Genomic DNA, 15,873 nt, shown 5'->3' with positions numbered 1-15,873 from the left:
CAGGAGTGCGCTTGCCAGTCTAAAAGCATAGAACGACACATCATTACAGTGTTAATTTTCAGTTATCTGATTCCTAATGACTCTGAGTGTGTCTTTGCACTCTTCTAAGTTTCTTGGGTTTTTTCTCTAATGTGCTTATTCATCATTGTCCTTTGCCCATTCTTTTTCTATTGGGATGCTATCATTTCCTTATCGTTTTGCAGGAGTTCTGTGTGCTCTAGATAGCAATCTCCTGTTTATCATAGGTACAGCAAGAACCATCTCCTATTCTGTGATTTCTCAATGATTTCGTTTACACTGTTCTTTGATGAATGGAAATTATCAATGCTAATGTAATCAAATTAATCACATTTCACCTTCTGGCTTTGCTTTTGAAGTTTTACTGATTCAACTGGTGATGACAAAATGAGCCACTTTTATATTTGGACAGTTGATTACTTACAGACAGAAAGAAAAAGTGTTTAAGTCAAAGATGCCAGTATCCCTCAGTCCTTGTCCCATACACCAGAAGGGTGACAAGAAAACAGAAAAGGTCAATGACTGCAATGAAGTTATGGGATACCTCATTGGTGAGGAGCAAAGCCTAGACCACAGCTGAGTGGTTTATCGTCTGCAGTCCTGTAGGAGGCGCGGGAGGGGCAGGGGGTGAGACCGGAAGCACCAGACCTCATTAGAACCCAGAGACCCCAGGAAACCATGAGACCCTGTCTCTTGACAGCCTCCCAGGGGAGACAGGGCAGTGGGAGGGCAATGGCCTTATAGCAGCTCCTCACCAGCCTCTCATCCTCTTGTGTTCTGGGAGGAATACAAGGCATTTTGCCAAGACTCAGATTCAGCTGCAGTTCAAGCCTTTGCCTGCGTGGCCAAGTGGCTACGTGCAAGGTTGCCAGTAACAATGTTCCTTGCTCTTCCAGGTTTGCTAGGGTTGCATCTTAACAAAGCCTTTTTCAGCACATTGGAGATAATTATGTGATTTTCCTCTTTGAATGTATGAATGTGGTGAGTTACATAGATTCATTTTCTGATTTGAAGTGTCCTTGTATCAGAGCAACCCTCTTCATCACAATGAATGAGATGTGCTGTTGGATTTGGGTAGCTGACAATTTATTTGGGCGGTTTTCTCCTACATTCAAATATATAACAGGCCTATGGTTTTCATTTCGGGAGCTGTCCTTATCTAATTTTAGAATCAAGATTGCAGATGATTTACACAATGAGCAGTAGCCTATTCCTTCTTCTACTTTCTAAAACAACTTGTGCAAAACAGAAATTAACTATTCTCTGAAAGTTTGTCAGGATTGACGTGTGAAACCATCTAGATTTGAGTTCTGGGAAAGAGGGAAGGTCTTCACTGACAATTTCAACTTTTTAAATATTACCAGTCTATTCATGTTGTACTTTTTCTTTTTCCAGTTTGGCATTTTAATTTTTTCTGGGATTGAATCCTGCAGCTTTTCACATTAAATTTATACATGCTCACAATAACAAGCTTATTGTTAGACTGTAGTTACTTATTTTTATTATTTATTTTGATTATTTGCCTCTTCTCCCTCCCTCTCTCTTTCTCTTTCACTCTCTCTTTCTCTTTCTGTATCAGCCTTGCCAGCAATTTATTTATTTTAATAATCGTTCCAAAGAACGAGCTTTTTGTTCTGTTAATTTCTCTTGCTGTTTTTCTGTTGTTGTTTCTCTGTTGGATTTCTGCCCTTGCCTGTATTCTACCTTTCTATCTTGTTTATTTGGATTTGCTCTGTTGGTCTTTTTTTAACGTGTCGAGATGAAAATTTCATCAATTTATTTTTAACGTTCTTATTTTCTGATAAATATAAATTGATGAATGTCATCTTTGGATACAATTTTAGATATGTCTCAAAATTTTGACATGAAATGTTTTCATTATCATTCAGTTTTAAATATGCCTCAATTTACTATTTCCTTCTTAACCCATACGCTCTTTAGTAATATGTTATTTAGTTTCCAAAGATATGGGATTTAAAAACTAGCCTTTTGATGTTAATTTCTAACTTTGTTGTGTTGTAGTTGGAGAACAGAGTATGTAAATGTTAATCCCTTAGAACTCCCTTTATGATAGACTGTGTGTATTTTTCTGATAAGTTTTTTAGATTTAGTTGAAAAGCACATGCGGTTCTTTTGTTTACTTGATGCTGAGTTCTATATATATCTAGCATCTCAAATTCATCAATGGTATTGTGAAAATCTTTGTATTTCTACTTATCATGGTTATTTCTGAAAATGTTGCTTGATTAATCTGTTTCAGGGAAAGATGAGTTAAACTGTCTCATACAGTTGATTTGCCTATTTCTCTGCCCTTCCATCAATTTTTGCATCTTAGATTTTGAGGTTGTGTTGTCTGATGCCTATAAGTTTGTGAGAGAAATATACTTTTCCTTCTTTTGCACATGTTACAAACATACAAATGAAAAACATCCTTCTTTGCTCCTTATAAAGTTTTTAACTTAAATCCATTTTATCAGATATTGAAGTTTCTACTTCAGCTTTGTTCTGGCTTGTATTTAACTGCTTAATTTTTTATAATCCTTTCATTTTCAAGCATTATGTATCCTTTTCACTTAAGGGTCTTTTGTAGACAACATATTGTTGCAAATACTGAAGGCCAAGCCTTCATGACCTGATCAACTTATGGAGAGATAAGGATTGACTTCAGAGTGGACAGACCTGAGCCACCCAGTCAGTGGCATCCTGCCTGTTGCCACTACAACCTTCGTTTTCTCTTCTGGTCAGGAAGAAGCAGTGGAAGGGGCAATCCCCGGGGTTAAAATTGATCAAATCTGTTGACTTGGAGGAGGGTATGAAGACGGGACTGACCAAGAGAGGCTGGGCAGCTGCCACCTGTTCCCATCAGTCTCCTCAGCACCCACCCAGCAGGAATTTTGCCTTGCCCCATGGTATCCCATCCTTATACAAAATCAGCCAAAGATGGCCTCTGTGTATTGGCCTCAAGCTTGTTTATTTCTTCACTGCAGGCTGAGACCCGTTAGCTCAAAAACTTGTTGGTGCCAAACTCAGATTTATACACATCCAATTACTTTAAAAATAGCCCAGACAAGTGAATTTTTAGCCACGTAGAACCTGCCTGCATTGCATATCCTGTGGAACCTCACCAGAACTTGTTCTTTATTGATAGAGTTACAAGGCCATGAGCCTGTACTGCTTTTCAGACGAGATCAGGCGCGTTCAGGGTGTTATGGCCGTAGACCCATACTGCTTTTCAGAGTTCTCTGACCCAGAGGATCTGCTGTGCTGCTGAGCAGCATCACCTAGACATGGAGGCCCCCTCTTCCATTCCCCTCTGCCTTAGGAGTTCCCCTGCTTCCCTCCCCTTGCGAGTAGTGACTGCAAAATCCTGCTGTGAGGGGCATTCTCCACATGCAAAGTCGTCAAAATATCCCCAGACAAAGCTTGTGTGTGCTACTGCCCCAAGTGGTTATATCTTTTTCCTTGGTTAGCCCCTAAATCCCTTGAACCCTTATTCTGATCAACGCTGGAAGCAATGGCCCAGGCAGTGGTTACAATGTCTGCAGTAAAGTGGCAGATAGTGACTCTGCTAAGGGTATGCTAGCAGGATTTGAGAAGCTGTTCTCTAAGCCATCCTCTTGCTGCTGCCTCTTCCCATCTTCCATCCCAGGCTAAGACTTCCACCTGCCCCAGACAGTAGTTTAAGAAAGCATCTGCCCTCCTCCTCAGGGGCTTCTCTTCGTTTCACTGGTAGTGTTAAAAACATGATTTATTTCTTTGCTTGTTCTCTGGCTTTTACCAGTTAAAAAACATTTTTTTTTCTGTTATCAAAGTAATACTCAGTTTTTTTTTTGAAGTAGAGAAACTTGAAAAAGTGGAAGAAAATGCAAATATTTTTATCATCCAAGACATGCACAGTTAACAGTTGGGTGCATTTTCTTCAAATCTTTTTTCTATTCATTTTTTGTTTTAAAGTTATTATGATCATGTGGTACATTCAAAATTGTGCATACTGACATTCAAGTCTATTTTTCCCTGCTTATAAAGAAATTGCATGCTCATCACAGAAAAGCTGCTTCTTGGTGATGTATTGACTGTTCTCATCAAAAAAATATCCAAAGATTCAGTCCCATCATTATGAGTGTTGAAGATGCAGAATCTCACCACCCTAGTTTCTGGCAGTGAAAATGGCTATTATGTTGTTCTATGCACTCACGCTTTTTTTAGAGTGAAAAGGAATAATCTTTTTGTTTAGCTGTTCTCATGGCACAACCACATATAGCTTCGGCATTATTAGCAATTATTAGAACAGAATGGTCATTTTTTTAAAGTAGTCATCAAGACTGACAAGAGAGTCCATGTGAGTTGAGAAAACAAACGGAAGATGTGGAGTTTTTGTATGTTTCCTTAGACCAAGGATCAGAAGTATCCCTCCCCTCACTATGCCTTGATAAGACCCTGTAATAGCCTTGACAGGACCCTGACAAGGGGGATGAAAGACCCAAGTTAATGCTTCTACCAGCCAGGAAGAATGACTGTTCCATCGGAAACTGACAAAACTGCAGAACACACCTGTGTGTCTGAAAAGAGAGTCACAACCACACAACACACAAGCCACCTGGAATCCTGAGTTTGTGAGACCCCAGAAGGCCTTTGCTTTTTCAGTGATGTGCTGGAGGCAACTTGTACAAGTTTATGAGACCTGATTTTGTGCAAATCTGCCTAGCTCCATGTGCAGTGAATTGGTACCTTGAAATTAGCTATGGTAGTAGTAGTTACACTACAGAAATTGGCAAATACTACAAGTCAGTTTTTTTTCCCACTCCCAAAGCCAATGGTTAATCATTTATGAGCACAACACTACCTTTGATGTTCTGAGACAACAGAATGTAGGAAAAACAAGTCTCATATGATGCAGGACTGGCAGAGTCCTTTGCCATACTCATGTGAACTGCAACTCCCCAGGTACAATCTACCACCAAGAAAGAGCCCACCTCTGTTTCTGCTCTGTGGTTTCCTGAATCTGGTACAAGTGGGAAGACAGAAGGAGATGGAGGTGGGAGGTGAGGAGTGGAACGTGCTGACTGCCTTAAACAGTCACTCCCATGTATTAAAGGAAATGCTGCCAAATTATTTTGTTTGTAAAGAAAGCAGCATTTTCTTTTTTCTTTGCTCTATGTCTGAAATCTATTTTATCAATTCATATCTTAAATATTTTTGATACCTATCATGTACCAAGCACTGTTCTCTATACCTGGGATGCAACAATGGACCAGACAGACAAATCCCTGCCTTTACACAGCTTATGTCCCAGGGGTAGAAACCATCAATAAACATACAAATAAAAAAAACACGAAAACAAAAGGCAGCATAAGTGCTCTGCTAAAAATAAAACCAAGTCAGGTAACTGAGAGTGAGTGGAAGGCAGCTTGGCTCAGTCAGGATGGTGGCCATGGAGATGGAGAGATGGCAACAAGTTGAGAGTAAGTGCCAAAGACACCTGCCACTCCTTTAATCAGAAAAATGTAAAAGTCAGTATATTAGTCCATTTTCATGCTGCTCATAAAGACATATCTGAGACTGGGTAATTTAGAAAGGAAAGGGGTTTAATTGACTTACAGTTCTACATAGCTGGGGAGGCCTCACAATCATGGTGGAAGGCAAGGAAGAGCCAGTCATGTCTTACATGGATGGTGGCAGGCAAAGAGAGAGAACTTGTGCAGGGGAACTCCTTTTTACAAAACCATCAAATCTCGTGAGACTTATTCACTATCATGAGAACAGCATGGGAAAGACCCACCCCCATGATTCAATTACTTCCCACTGGGTCCCTCCCATGACAAGTGGGAATTGTGGGAGCCACAATTCAAGATGAGACTTGGGTGGGGACACAGCCAAACCATATCAGTCAGCTTAAAAAAATATGTAGAAGAATCATCTACTTAAAATATGGAGCATGAATAAGTAAGGAACACTTAGATGAGCTATCGAAAAATAATGGAGATTTTTAAATCTCCTAGAAATATTACTAAAAATACAAAACAGAGGTGCTTTTAGAAAAGCCACATTTATTAATTAATAATATTATACTGTATTCTTATTTATTTTATTATATTATGTTATAAATGCCAGCTTATATTATCCAGACAACCTGTGTGTGGCTGAAATGATTTAACCACAACCCATCAGCTCACTCTGGGATCACCCCTTCTATGTTCCTTTCATGCACTCAATTCTGGAACTCAGTTTACTCTCCAAATGGCAGTGGTGGCAAAGGTGATGTAGTCCTTCTGGGAAGCCTTCCAGAACTCTCTGATCAGGTCATAGCCCTGCCATGGACATCTGTGGCATTGTGTATCACTCCTTAGTAGTTAAATTCACATCGTTTGTGTAATGAGATAATTGATGCCTGTCTCCTCCATCAGTCTGCAAGCCCCATGAGGACAGGACATGTGTTTATGGAACCTGTCGTTATGATAGGGACTCCACCAAGATATCTTGATTGAATGGCAACTGTAGAAATTCTGAAACCACATGTATAATTTCAATTTCCTGCGAGTCAGTCTCTTAAATACAATAAATAATGGACTTTTTAAAAAGTTGTATTAATTTATTGATTGAGCAACTATATACTGAGCATCCACTGTGCACCAGGGACAATGCTGGGGTATACAGCTGTGACCACCATAGTCACTGTCCCTTTCTCATAGAACAAATAATCATTTTCTCATTGTATACAATTTTCTTTTATGCAATATCTCAAGTGTCAGTTAATAATCTGCCCATGCCTTCGTAAACAGAGCATATTTAAAAAGCTGGTTAGAATTCTTTTGCCCAACTGATTATGAATTTTATGTATGTAACAACATCTCTCATTTCGTCCTTCATTGGAAAGGCTAGTCACTGCATGATGTCGCCTCTGCAATTAACATGAAACAGAAACCCTTGCTAAATTAGTGTAATCTTTAATTGGATGAACTCTTTATTATATCTCTTCCCCCCAGTATGACCATCAGGAGGTTCCTATGGTCCTTGCTTTACCATATTGGTAAAATCTTATAGAAACCCAGCTGAACCCTGTTGTGTTTTTAGTCCAGGAAAATCTATTGAAAAATATCTATATTCCTTTGTAAAAACTATATGCCTGAAATGTACATCCTGCTATTGTGAATTCCTTTGGAAGGCTGACAAATTTCATATTAGCTTAAAACTAAAACGCCCTATTTGACAAGAACTTTGAAGAATGACTTTGCCTATGACTAGCTAAAAGAAAAACAGAGCATATGTTTCTGTATATTGTTTCTCTGGACATAAATTAGGTTTACATGAGAGAAGGATATCTAAATTTGTATTCTAAGTAATATAGCAAAGAATTCCAAAGCTGTTGCACAGATTGGAGCAATATCCACAGCCATTTTTATTATCAATACATAAATTCCTTCGGATAAAATGTGTCTCTATTTCTTTTTTCTCTCTCTTTCTCAGTATATCTCCTTTCCATTCCTTCCACTGCCAACCTCTCCCCTTCTCACATCTTCACATAACCACACATGTGTGGACACAGGCACAGAAACATGTCACAACTTCAGGGGAAAGGAAGCCATCCTGTGAGCATTGCAATCAACATACTCCATCTTCGTTTGCTTTGAATGCATTTTTCCAGAGCAAAAGACTCACAGAAATAAAGGACAATAGGTTCCAAATCTGCTTCCAGCTCTACAGTTCCCAATCCTAAAAATGTCCATCAAAGCCCATAAATGGGACAAATCTGCATACTCATTAGAAATCAAGAATAGGTTCCTTTTCATGTTGGAAAACAGAGGGTTTCCAGACCCGTGCAGGACTCAGTCTCCCGATTGTAGCATATGTTCGTTTCCGAAAGCTGCCATAACTAAGCACCACAAACTGGGCTGCTGAAAACATCCAAAATGTATCCTTTCACAGTCTGGAGGCTCCAAGGGAGAATTCGTTCTGTGCTTCTCTCCTGGCCTCTGGTGTTGCTGGCAGTCCTTGCCGCTCTTTGGCTTGTAGATGCATCACTCAAATCTCTGCCTCCATCGTCACATGGCATTCTCTCTGTGTGTCTGTCTCCAATTTCCCTCTTCTTGTAAGGACACCAGTCATTGTGTTAGGGCCCATCCTAATCCATTATAAACTCATTTTAACTATTTCCAATAAGATCATATTTATAGACATGTGATTTTGGGGATGCTATGCAATGCAGTACCCCACACATGGAATGAGAACTTGAGAGGTGATCCTCATGGTTGCCTCCCAAGCATCCAGCCCACCACTGGGGAGGAGCCCTCTGGTTTGGGTGGTACCATTCCCACACACATGTGGTTATTTTTGTTAAGACAGTTGATACAGTTTCATCCACTTTGTCACAGTGATTGATTCAGAAATCAATGTGTCATGAATCACTAATTAGTGATTAGTAACACTGATTAGTTTAGGAGTAGATGAATGACTCCAGTTGGTCTCTTAAAAGGGAAGCCAAGACTTGTATTGATGGTCCAGGAAAGAGAAGTCTTTTTCCATCTCAACTGTCAAGGCGCAATGTTGCAAAGCATAGTGCTGCAGAAGCTGTTCAGCCAACACCGGAGACATCAGCCTGACAGTGAACCTGATGCAAGGAGGGAAAAGTGAAGCATCAGGGAAATGCATCTGGAGCTCTGACCACACCTGGCTGAATTGCCTCTATTGCTGGGCTTCGTGGTTACAGGACGCAAGACTTTCACCTTTGGTTGTTTGTCAGTTTGAGTGGATTTTCTTTTTCTTTTCTTTTCTTTCTTTCTTTCTTTTCTTTCTTTCTTTCTTTCTTTTCTTTCTTTCTTTCTTTTTCTTTTTCTTTCTCTTTCTTTCTCTCTCTCTCCTTCCTTCCTTGCTCCTCTCCCTCCCTCCTTCCTTCCTTTTCTTTCTTTCTTTCTTTCTTTCTTTTCTTTTCTTTTCTTTCATTCTTTCTTTCTTTCTCTCTCTCTCTCTTTCTTTCCCTGTCTTTCTTCCTTCCTCTCTTTTTTCTTTCTTTCTTTCCTTTTTTTTGACAGAGTCTTGTTCTGTCACCCAGGCTGGAGTGTGGTGACACAACCTCAGCTCACTGCGACCTCTGCCTCTCAGGCTCAAAGGATTCTCCTGCCTAAGCCTCCCAAGTAGCTGAGATTACAGGCATGTGCCATTAAGCCTGGCTAACTGTTGTATTTTTAGTGGACACAGGGTGTCACCCTGTTGGCCAGGCTAGTCTTGAAATCCTGACTTCAAGTCATCCACCCTCCTCGGCTCTCCAAAGTGCTGGGATTACAGGCGTGAGCCACTGCACCCAGCTGATTTTATTTATAGATGAAAGCATCCTCTTTGGTAAATTCCTTCTAAGAAAGATGGAATATTCCAGTAGAAAGGAGAAGGGGCCTCCAACAGACATCCATCAACACCCTGGGGATATAGGACTGGAGGGAGGCTGGGATGAGGTCACTAGGAGTCTGCCCTGAACCCACGCTTTGTTGTTTTGTTTTGTTTTGTTTTGTTTGACACAGAGTCTCACTCTGTCTCCCAGGCTGGAGTGCAGTGGCACAATCTCGGCTCACTGCAACCTCCACTTTTCCAGTGAACTCCCTTTTGCTTCTGCAAGCAGCATCAGAGACCATGACAGTACAGGCAAGGATTGAAATCTTATTCACATGACAGTGGCCACACCAAGCAGATAATTGGTCAAAAAATGAGGAGAACGTGGCTTCCTTCAGTAGGAAATCCTTTCAGGCAGAGATCTGGGCATGATCTTTGGGAGATCCCCAAGATTTGGTTCCTCTTATCAAAGAGCAATGAGCAAAGCCCAGACACATCTGGTGGTGGTGGCTGCGGAGGTTAAGCTTACTCATTGCACATAGTGAGCCCTCAATAAATGCTAGCAACTGTTAACCACTGCATGACAAATCTCTTCAAGACATATTGTTAAATTGAAACTGCACTTTATTGAACAATAAACACACCATGATTAGTTTTATGAGGAAAAAAATGAAACCCACAATACATTTTGTATGTACAAGCATGCTATAAATTTATGAATTCGCCTAGACCAAGGGCAAGAGGAATACACAGCAAAGTCATAATAGTTGTTATCGCTCAGAAGTGAAGATGGGATGGGGGTTGGAAAGATGAAGAAAAACTCACATTTTAATACTGTTCTATTTTAATATACACAACTATAATATTTTACAATAAAATATGTACTCATGTGCTTCCTTGGGTAATTAGAAATTATTTTAAAATGCTCAGACTCACTAAGAATAAAAAAATCCATATTGGAAAGACAGAAAGATGTTATTTTTGTCCATCAGAGTGGCTAAAGTTGCAGAGATTTGTAATCTCCAGGGCTGGTAAGCATCTGAAAAAAAATGAGCATTCCAATATTCTCTGAGTAATATAATTGTTACATAGTTTAGGAGGAACTTTGACATTATCTTTCCAAATTTAGATGTGTTTACATTGTAACTCTAAAGTGTCTATTCTGGAAATTTATTCTCCAGAAACCCTCCCCCATGTACACAAAAGATGGATGTTCAAGGATGTTCATCGTAGCATCTATGATAGTGGAAAGTAAGAAAGAGTCTAAATGTTCTTCAATAAAGAATGGTTGAGGAAACGTTGGCTCATGAGTAGTGCAGAGCAGTGCCGGGCAGCGGAGCTTCCACAGGTGACGGAAATACTCCCAGTCTGCTCCGTCCCACACAGTAGCCACCAGCCACGGGTGGCTGCCTAGCACTTGAAATGTGGTCATTGCAATGGAGAAACCGAATTTTAAGCTTTACTTCATTTTAATTATTTTAAATGGAAATAGATCCATGTAGTTAAGGAATACTATATTGGGCAGCATGGGTCTGCAGACTACAACTCAGCCAATAAAAAGGAGATAGATATACAAAAACCGACACGAAAAGGGATTTTAAAAATTGTTAAATTTTTAAGAAGCAAGTGCTGAGCCATTTTATACATCATGTATGTTTTTTGTTTTCAAATGTTTGTGTAAGTACAAATATATGTAAGTAAATGCATAGAGAATGTTTTGAAATAATACACAGCTGCTGATCTCTGGGAAAAGAGTAGAAATGGGAACTGTAGGCAAAGGAGCTTTTATATTTGACTTTGCATTTTATGACAATGTAATAATGTGCTACTTGATTGATTTTTAAAATAATTTTAGAAAAGCAAGAGATAAGCAACATTGAATAAATCACTGTGATGCGTATGTAATATTTTGAATGTATTCGCACAGTCCATTTCAAATGCCCCAACTTCTTGGCATCTTTCTTGACTCTCCAACCAAATCTACTCTCTCCCCCCTTCAAAATCACAAGCTAGGACTCTCCCCAAGGCCCTTGTCATATTCTGTCTTAGTTGTTCTCGAGTCTGTTTCTCCCCCACAAGACTGTCAGTTCCTTGAGGGAAAGACAGCTTCTTCCCTGTCTTATTCATTGCACAATATCCTCTAAACACATTGCCCTGCATGTAATGGATACTCTACTTACTTATGCATGGAATTGGATTTTGAAAGTCTTTTATAGAATCCAGTAATCATTATTCATTCTCTCCTTTTTAGCAGACATCCTTTTCTTTCCATGATTATAATCAATACCACTTTCCAGGGCAAATGTGTATTCTCTGGCTGATGAGCTCAGCTAGTTAGAATTCTGCGTTCACAAGACCATAATCCCGGTGAAAATCTGTCCTCTGTTCCGTGGCCACAAATGATACCCCTAATTCCAGCCAGCTGTTATTAAAATGCCAGTTGTATACAATAATAAATATTAGATGGGAAAGCTGGTGGAATCTACCTAAAACTGTCATGATTATTCTGGGTAAGGAGATATATTTACATAAACATACTTCATGAGGGCGATTTCTGCTCTCATCTGCCCTTCTCACTGACTGCAGACCTCATAAGGAAAGGAGACATGACTCATTCATCTTTGTATTTGCTTCAGTGCCTTGCATTACTTAGTACATATGTTTAATAAGGGCTTTTTGAATTGAATTTTACTAAAAATGAATTATTTTGCTGGTAGTGTGTTATTGCAATACACGATAGTTAGGTGGAAAAGCAGCCAGAAAACCAATGCTTTTACATGCCTTGTATGTTATAGGTCCTATAGTGGGCTTTGAATCCATACTATTTTTAACCTAATAATAGCCTGGTAAATTATTCCATCACTGCCATAAATTTTAAAAATAAGGCAAACAAAGTGTAAGTTCAGGGACACCTAGATAATAAAAGGTCGAATGATATTTAAACTCATTTAGGATCTAAGCCCATAAAAGTTATTGTTATGACATGAAAACACTCAGTTTTGTAAACCCAGATAATCCTAGTCTATAACGAGGCATCTCCATGGCCCAATATACCAAGATAGAGTCCATATAGTGTGTGCAAGTCTTAGAAGCAAATCAACCACATATGAGGTAATTGGATTTGAATTGTGGTATAATTCAGTACGGGCTTTTTAACCATTGCCTGAAATTGTAAGACTATAACATTGAGGGGGTTGGTATCCATAAGATAGAAAAGGCAAGCATAAGGATAACAGAACTATCATTCAAAAGGCTTTTTTTTTTTTTTTTTTTCCAGAGAGAGTCTTGCTCTGTAGCCCAGGCTGGAGTGAAATGATGCGACCATAGCTCACTGGAGCCTTGAAATCCTGAGCTCAGATGATTCCCCTGCCTCAGCCTCCTGAGTACCTGGGACTACTGACGTGCACCACCTCATCTGGCCTTTCTTTCTTTCTTTCTTTCTTTCTTTCTTTCTTTCTTTCTTTCTTTCTTTCCTTCTTTCTTTCCTTTCTTTCTTTCTTTCTTTCCTTCTTTCTTTCTTTCCTTTCTTTCTTTCTTTCTTTCTTTCTTTTCTTTCTTTCTTTCTTTCCCTCTTTCTTTCTTTTTTCTTTCTTTCCTTTCTTTCTTTTTCTTTCTTCTTTCTTTCTTTCCTTTCTTTCTTTCTTCTTTCTTTCTTGCTTTCCTTTCTTTCTTTCTTTCCTTTCTTTCTTTCTTTCTTTCTTTCTTTCTTTCTTTCCTTCTTTCTTTCCTTTCTTTCTTTCTTTCTTTCCTTCTTTCTTTCTTTTTTCTTTCTTTCCTTTCTTTCTTTTTCTTTCTTCTTTCTTTCTTTCTTTCTTTCTTTCTTTTCTTTCTTTCTTTCTTTCTTTCCTTCTTTCTTTCTTTTTTCTTTCTTTCCTTTCTTTCTTTTTCTTTCTTCTTTCTTTCTTTCTTTCTTTCTTTCTTTCTTTCTTTCCTTTCTTTCTTTCTTTCTTTCTTTCCTTCTTTCTTTCTTTCCTTTCTTTCTTTCTTTCTTTCTTTCTTTCTTTTCTTTCTTTCTTTCTTTCCTTCTTTCTTTCTTTTTTCTTTCTTTCCTTTCTTTCTTTTTCTTTCTTCTTTCTTTCTTTCCTTTCTTTCTTTCTTCTTTCTTTCTTGCTTTCCTTTCTTTCTTTCTTCTTTCTTTCTTTCCTTTCTTTCTTTCTTCTTTCTTTCCTTTCTTTCTTTCTTCTTTCTTTCTTTCCTTTCTTTCTGTCTTCTTTCTTTCCTTTCTTTCTTCTTTCTTTCCTTTCTTTCTTTCTTTCCTTTCTTTCTTTCTTCTTTCTTTCTTTCCTTCTTTCTTTTTTTGAGACAGGGTCTTGCTATGTTGCCCAGGCTGGTCTTGAACTCGTGGCTTCAAGTGATCCTCCCACTTCAGCCTTCCAGGTAACTCACAGGACTATTTTAATGAAGTGGTATTGAAATATGGATGGCTTCCTTTAAAGATTTAGCAAAACTAAATATGGGAAGGTGAGTTATGTTTTTATTTTCCACTATTTCCAACGTGAGAATGTTGCATGATGCATATACAGGGAAGACCTTAACAACCAAATTAAACATCCAGACCCAGATAACCAACAGCCCATGCCATGTCTCCTCCAACTCCTGCAGGCATATGGATGTAAAAATCAACCATTATTTTTCCTGAAGAATCGTTATGGGAGGCAGAATAATGGCACCCAAAGGATGTCCACATCCTAATTCCCAGAACCTGGAACCTGTGAATATGTTATATTCCATGGCAAAAGGGACTTTGCATATGAAACTAAGTGAAAAATCGTGAGATGGAGAGATGATCCTGCATTATTGGGAGGGGAGTGCAATATACTCACAAGGACCCTCATAGGAAGAAAGCAGGAGTCAGAGTGGGAGATGGTGACGTGGTTGCAGAAGCAGAGATTAGAATTTTGCAAGGCCATGAGCCAGGGAATGTGGGCAGCCCAGAGAAGATGGAAACAGCAAGGAAATGGATTCTCCCCAAGAGCCTCCAGAAGGAACGCAGCCCTGCTGACCCACTGTAGGCTTCTGACCTCCAGAACTGTAAGCGAGTAAATTCGTGTTGTATTAAGCCACTGAGTTTGTGATAGTTTATTACAGCAGCAGCAGCAGAAAACAAACACATTTGTCATCCTTCTTACAATAGTCAGAAAAGCTGCAGGAAACAAGTAGCTCATTCAAAAAGAGTACTTGAGGACAATTTTATGAAAGAGTCATTTTCAAGGTGTGGGCAAAGTTGAAGAAAACCAGCAAGGGACAGTGATGCGCCTCTGCATCAGCCACACCAGGGAGCCATTCAGGCTGGACAGTTCCTGGCACCCAGAGTGCAGCAGGAGAGCCCCGGGCTGCTGTTTGCCTGCAGCCTGGCACTGAGGCAGCCACGGATAAGTGGCCTCACCTCTCCCTCCTCCCACTCTTTGATCCTCTGCTGGTGCTGCTGCTTGGCCAAACCCAGCCAGAAGCCACAGCATTAGGGACCCAGTTGAAATAGTCCATAAGGATCAGCCCCACAGGGCACAGAGCGGAAAGGGAAAGAATAGAAGATATATCTGGTCTTTCCCTACATTCCAGATCCTAGTGAATGGTTCCATCATCACCCAGCCGCTCGTCTGGCAGCCTGGAGTCGCCTTTGCCTCACCTTTTCCTCCCGGCTTCAACAGGAAGATTCAGCTCGCACAGTGACATAGGTTCACACTGTTTCTCTTATCTCTCTGTGCCCCTACTCAGTCACAAAGCCTGCACTGCCCCTCTCAGAGCTAACCACTGGCATGAATGGACAGTTATCATTCTTCTCACATAGTTCTTTATATCACGACTGGATTATCCCTAAACAATACAGAGCACTATTTTACATGCTTTAAACTTAACACAAAAATGATAAAAGAATAAAAATGATACCTTACTGGAGATCTGGAGATGATATTCAGTAATTTGTAGATTTTCTTTTTTTTTTTTTTGAGACAGAGCTCTGTTGCCAGGCTGGAATGCAGTGGTGCAATCTCGACTCACTGCAACCTCCGCCTCCTGGGTTCAAGCGATTCTCCTGCCTCAGCCTCTCCAGTAGCTGGGATTACAGGCACATGCTGCCACGCCCAGCTAATTTTTTTTTTTTTTAATTTTTAGTGGAGACCATGTTGGCCAGGATGTTCTCCATCTCCTGACCTCATGATCCGCCCACCTCGCCCTCCCAAAGTGCTGGGACTGCAGGAGTGAGCCACCTCGCCCGGCCAATTTCTGGAATTTTTGCATACACTTTTGTTTTACATAATCGTATAAATTATATTTATGAACCCCATCATAATTATATGGACATATATGAACATATTTCTAGGTGGCAGATCTAATTAATCTACTGTCACTGCTATATAGAACCCGGCTGTGAATTTTAAGAAGTGACGCTTATCATGATGCCCTGAGAGGAAAGTGGCTCAACTTTTCAAAGCGAAAAAAAAAAAAAAAAAGCCAAGGTATTTCCAAAATCTGTTGTAACCAGAAGCCAAAGAATAAACCAACAAACAGCAGGAGGGTCAGCTGAGTGTCATGGCCACA

This window comes from Symphalangus syndactylus, chromosome 8 (genome assembly GCF_028878055.3).
Source record: "Symphalangus syndactylus isolate Jambi chromosome 8, NHGRI_mSymSyn1-v2.1_pri, whole genome shotgun sequence".
Lineage (NCBI taxonomy): Eukaryota > Metazoa > Chordata > Mammalia > Primates > Hylobatidae > Symphalangus > Symphalangus syndactylus.
Note: the sequence above shows the minus strand (reverse complement) of the source record.